Raw genomic sequence first — 6,103 nt, forward strand, 5'->3', positions numbered from 1 at the left:
GCCAAAAGAGACACCAATGAAAGGACACATTACAAAGAATTAAGAAAACACTACTACACACACACACAAACACATACACACACACACACACACACACACACACAAGCTTTATTTATGGACTCTAAAGAGATGGATATCTATGAAATGACTGATTCAGAATTTAGAAAGTCTTTTTTTAAGAATTCAGGTAGCTACATAAAAATGGAAATAGAAAATTAAATGAAACTTGATAAATAGTTCATGAACAAAAAAGTATTTGACAAATAAGTAGAAAAGAAGTAGAAATTCTAGAGATAAAAAATGTCATAGACTGAACCGAAAAGAATTCAAAAGTTTCAACATCAGACTTGAAAGAATCAGTGAGCTCAAAGACAGATACATTGAAATTATGCAATTAGAGGAATAAAAAGGAAAAGAATTAAGAAGACCTATGAGAATTATGGGGCAATGTCAGGGGTTCTGGGAAGATGGCAGTGAAACTGATGTTAATGTGTGAATGTCTGTGTGAGTGAAAGTGTGAGAGGATGGAGAGCATATGGATGGGAGTGTAACCACTATCTGACTGAGCCAGGACTCGGGAGCAGACAGCAGTGGCTCTCCCCACAGTGTGACCATCACTGCTGCCACTCTGACCCTGGTGCTCCCCACAGCACAGGATCAAGCGCCATTTTCTGAAAATAGGAAGGTCCTCCCTGAGAGGAAGCCGCAAAGAGGAGTCACTACCCAGCACCTGGACCTGTGATCACCACTTCCAGCATCAGACCATATTGCAAGGCCTCACCACCTAGGACCTGTGATCCAGAGACTGTGGTATTTTCTGGGGAGGGAACTGTCCACCCCAATCCCATGTACAGCTGGAGCAGCAATTTGATCAGAGACTGAACTACCAACATAAAGCCTGGACAGAGAACTGCTCCAGGGTGGCCTGAGCTGAGCTGCAGAGCGCACCTTAACACCAAGGGGTGAATTCTGCATTGCTTTGGGCTGCTCCTCATGATCCCAGAGAGGATCTTTCCCTGTGCACAAGCCCTGGAAGGTCATGGCAGTGTGGAGCCCCAGATGATCCACCCCTGCCCTGAACCAGCTGCTGGGCAATAGACACATGCAGTGGAAGTGACCAGAGAAGGAACTTGGTGAGTGCAGAATGGACTCCCCACTCCCAGAAATGAGTAAAAGATATCAGGAGGGCAGAATAGAGGCCTGGTTCCCCATTTCTCCACCATGGTTTGTATGTTGTGGGAGCTGTGACCACTCTGGGAGAGGAAAAGAGGGAGAGGTGTCTGGGAGATGCTGAATCAAGTCACCACCCCCTTCTCCCCCTTCCCAGCCCAGCCACCCAATGCACGTCACAGGGGGTAAAGAAATCTAACAGCTCTAGTTTCAACAGTGAAGAAGATACCTGTAATCACAGAATCTACCACAAAGGGGAGCTCCCCTCCCCCCACCCCATGAGACACAGCAAATTTGTGGAGGTAACCTAACTATCAGCATGGGGTTTTTTTCCTTTCTTTTTAAATTTTTTTCTTTATATCTTTCTTTTTTCCCCTTTTTAATTCTTTTTCTTTCTTTCCTTCTTTCCTCTCTTTTTCTTTCTTGTATTTTATCTTGGACTCAGAGGTTACATAAATCATCCATTTTATGGTCATAATGTGTGGTGATGGAGAGTGAGCCTCAGGTGACCCATTCACCAGATAGTGAGTATTGTGACACATAGGTAGTTTGTGAATCTTTGCTCCCTCCTCCTTCCCCTCTTGGTTAGTTCTCAAAATTATTAAGAGGTATCACAGCACTCCACTCCCAGCTCTATTTTAAAAATGAATAAATCCAGAGGTTCAGCTCAGGCAATGATAGGAGGTAGAGCAAACAACCGAAGTGATTGCTTCTTCGTTTCTCACTGAGCAATGGAATTTAAGGGAAAGACAACAGAACTGCCACAAATGATAAAAAACCAATGAAAAATCACTGTGTAACCCCCAGAGTTCCAAAGAGACAATGCCAAAAAAAACAACTGCTGGAGCACAAATAAATCTCCTAGGACAATTGTGTTGGGAGCCAGCCTTGGAGGCCCGCCTGATGACAAAGTCCAGGTGCGCTGAGGATCCCCGGCTGCAAAGCGAGTCCGGGCAGCTGAGGCCCTTCTGTCTTCCGTCTTTGCTGTTGATACAGCTGAAGAAATTCTGTGTAGTCGTGGAAGAAGAAGATGGCATGTTTATGTGAAGAATCACAGCTAACCTGGAAATATCATGGTTTATTTTTCCATTTTCCCACTATGCCACTTGGCCTTTTCTAACATATGCAAAGGTTAAACTCTGAAGCACATCAAGAATGCTTTCTTTCACTTGGTTATAAGTTACTAGATATTGCTTAAGTAATAAATGATATAAGTGTAACCACTCCTTATTTGATTTAGGATTATGCAGTTTAGTGTTTAGACATAAGGATTTTTAAAAGCACAAGTTTATAGTAGTTCATTATAAATTCATTATAAGTTCTAACACTTATCTAGGAGTTATGTAGGTGATTTATAACACTGTTTTCACTAACTTAGGACAAAGATTATGTTAAGGTTTTTACTTAATACTATAGTTAAAACTCTAAGTTAACATTTATAGAGTAGGTTTTCACTGAACTCAGAATATAATAATCAGACACTTTTATGACAGATCAGCTAAAACAGAAAGTAACCTTGAGGGGCCTGGGAAACATTACTAAAGCTTCTTTTGAGTTCTCTTTAGAAACAAGCACTGCAAGATAAGAGAAAAGTAATGAGGACATCTGGACAAGGGAGGCAATCACAGGACTCTGAAGAACATAAGAGCGTAAGATGAGAATATTCTGACACATAAAGAAATATACACTTAAAGAAACTTTCTTGAAACATTTGTAATTTGGGACATTGGACTGAGAATGTCATTGTTGGCTTTATGAATAAGACATTGCCTAAATGCCTATGAGAATCTTGGTTTGTTTGCTACTAAAGCCTATGGGAATCTTGGTTTGTTCGCTACTAAGACCACTAGCTGGTAACTTTTAAAAGATATGAATGTGAAAGAGTTTTCTTTGTCTTGCCCCTTCAAAAATGGTATATAAGCTCTGTGTTAACTAGCATTAAATTGTCATCTGTTCAGGAAGCAGGTGTCCGGTATATGATCGTCGTTCGCCTATCTGTCTCTCCTTCAACACTTCCCGCGACCCTTGTGGGGTGGGCCCCCACAAGCGGTGCCCAATACCTGGGAGCTTGAAGGTAATCTTTTCTCTTTCTTTTCAGGATGGATAGGACCTCACCTGGGGCGCCGTGGGCCCCCCTGTAGAGATAAGCAGGGAAAGGATAGGTGAGAAGTGCTAGAGCCATGATATAATCATGGGCCAGAAACAGTCTAAATGCAGGAGACTGTTTATAAATGTCTTACTCGATACGTTATCTAAAAAGGGAATTAAGGTGTCTTCTACTCGATTGACTCGTTTTTTGCGATTTGTGCAGGCACAATGTCCCTGGTTCCCACAAGAAGGCACCGTTGATTTGGCTATTTGGACTAAAATTGGGGAAAAACTTAAACTCTGTTATACTTTGCACAGACCTGATGAGGTCCCTGTTGATGCTTTTGCCTTGTGGAATATAATTAGAGATGCTTTGGATCCACGACATGAGTATTCCAAATTCCCTACCAAATTTACTAAAGAGGATGATCCTATATTGGCCTCTAATTCCTCTAAAGCTATGTCTATACCTCCTCCCTTGGATGACAGCACTCCATCCCCAGCGGATGAGGCTAGTGTGAAAAAGGAGGCAGTTCAGCATCATGAGCAAAAGCATCCTGATAATTTAATCAATTTATCCTTGACCCAACCTTCTCCTCACTATGTGCCGAGGAAGTCCGCTTTCACTCCTGGGCACTCCCTCTCGCCCAAAGCGCCTTACGTTGGTATTAAGGGAGCTAAAAGGCAGGCTGAGGAGAAAGGTGATTTGGATTTTTCTTTGTGCTTTCCAATTTTGTTTGATAATGAATTTGAAGATGCCCCTTCGGTATGGGAACCATTGCCATACAAACTCTTGAAAGAGCTCAGGGAAGCTTGTTCCCAGTATGGACCTTTGGCGCCCTATACCTCCACACTTATGGAACAGTTCACTAACCGTTGGATGACCCCATATGATTGGCAAATGCTTGCTAAATGCTGTTTAACAGGAGGAAATTTTTTGTTGTGGAAAGCGGAGTTTGAGAACCAGGTTAAACAGATGACTGCCCAAAACAGACAGGATGCACAAACCCCAGACATTATTACTGCTGAAATGCTCATGGGGACTGGGGCTTATGAATCTGTGGATGCTCAAATCGCTATACCAAGAAATGCCCTAGTACAACTTAATATTTGTGCAGCCAGAGCTTGGAGAGCACTTCCTGCTAGTGCTAACCAAGCTACTCCCCCAGGAGAAATTAAACAAAAGTCTGATGAAAATTATGAGGATTTTGTCTCTCGATTACAAACAGCTGTACATAGAATAACCATCAATGAGGAAGCAGCCGACATTTTGCTAAAACAATTGGCTTTTGAAAATGCTAATGGAACCTGTCAGGCTCTTATAAGACCTGTCAGAAAGACAGGACAATTGAGTGATTACATCAGGATGTGTGCTGATGTCAACCCTGCTTATATACAAGGTGTGGCAATAGCTGCGGCTCTTAGAGGAGAAACTCATACTCAGTTTATGCAAGGGATCCAGAGTGGAACTAATAAGCCTAAGAACAAAACTGTCTTAACCTGCTACAACTGTGGGCAGCCTGGCCATATCAGAAAAAATTGCCCGTCTAAACAAGAGCCTCAATCTGTCCCGACACTGCCATCTTCTGGAGGCTCTCGGCCACAATCTTTATGTTCTAGATGCCTGAAAGGCTTCCACTGGGCTAAGGATTGCAAATCTAAATTTCATAAAAACGGCACTCTGTTAATGGAAGAACAGCCTACAGTGCCTGAGTTGGGAAACGTATTGAGGGGCCAGTCCCAGCCCCAAATAACAACAGGGGCAACTTCCACTCTGAATCCATTCATTCCTTTTGTTCCATCTCAGAGCTCATCAGAGCAACCCCAGGGAGCGCAGGACTGGACCTCTGTTCCTCCGCCTTCACAATATTAACCCCAGACATTTCAGTTACCCCAATTCCAACAGGGATAAAAGGCCTCCTCCCTGATGGGATAGTGGGGGTTATTCTGGGAAGAAGTTCTTTGTCTCTTAATGCCCAATTGCACACAGAAGGTACTCACAGAGACCAGAGAATGGATGAATAGAATGAATAAGATCAAGAAAAGCAAGGGTGAAAATTAAATAAAATTGTAACAGAGTTGGACAGCCTCAAGAAGGCATATTTTCAGAAATAACAAAAATAAAGAATTTCATTCAAAAAATAAATCACAAACTGACAAGCATAGAAAGCAGAACTGACTGAGGAGAAGAAAGAATCTCAGAGCTGGAAGACCAAAATATGGAATTAACCCAATCTATTAAAATTATAGAAAAAATTCAAGAAGAAAGAAGAAACTCCCCAAGAGATGTCCAATTTTATCAAGAAGTGAAACCTATGCCTGATTGGTATCCCTTAAGCAGAAAGGAAAATGGAAAACACCTTGGAACAAGCATTTCATGAAGTCATCCAAGAAAACTTATAAAAGATGATGACTGGGTGTGGTGATTCACTCCTATAATCCAAGCACTTTGAGAGGCTGAGGTAGGAAAATTGCTTGAAACCAGGATTTTGAAACCAGTCTGGGCAACATAGTGAGACCTTGTCTCTATTTTTAAAAATAAATAAGTAAACAAAATAAACAATTGTTTTAATGCTAAAGGAAGTTTTTCAAGCAGAAATAAAAGAAGCATAACTAACAATATGAAAACATGTGAAAGTACAAAACTCATTAGGAAAAATAAATACATATCAATTTCAGAATACTCCAATACGGTAATGGTACTGTGTAAATCAATTATATTTCTACTATGAAGGTTATAAGACAAAGGCATTAACAACTATAGCTACAATTACTTATAGATGATACATATTTCTTCATGTAAACTTTGACATCAAAATCATAAATGACAAAAAGTGTATATCTG

This window comes from Carlito syrichta, unplaced genomic scaffold (genome assembly GCF_000164805.1).
Source record: "Carlito syrichta isolate Samal-C Ts95f unplaced genomic scaffold, Tarsius_syrichta-2.0.1 Scaffold305822, whole genome shotgun sequence".
In the NCBI taxonomy this organism is placed as follows: domain Eukaryota; kingdom Metazoa; phylum Chordata; class Mammalia; order Primates; family Tarsiidae; genus Carlito; species Carlito syrichta.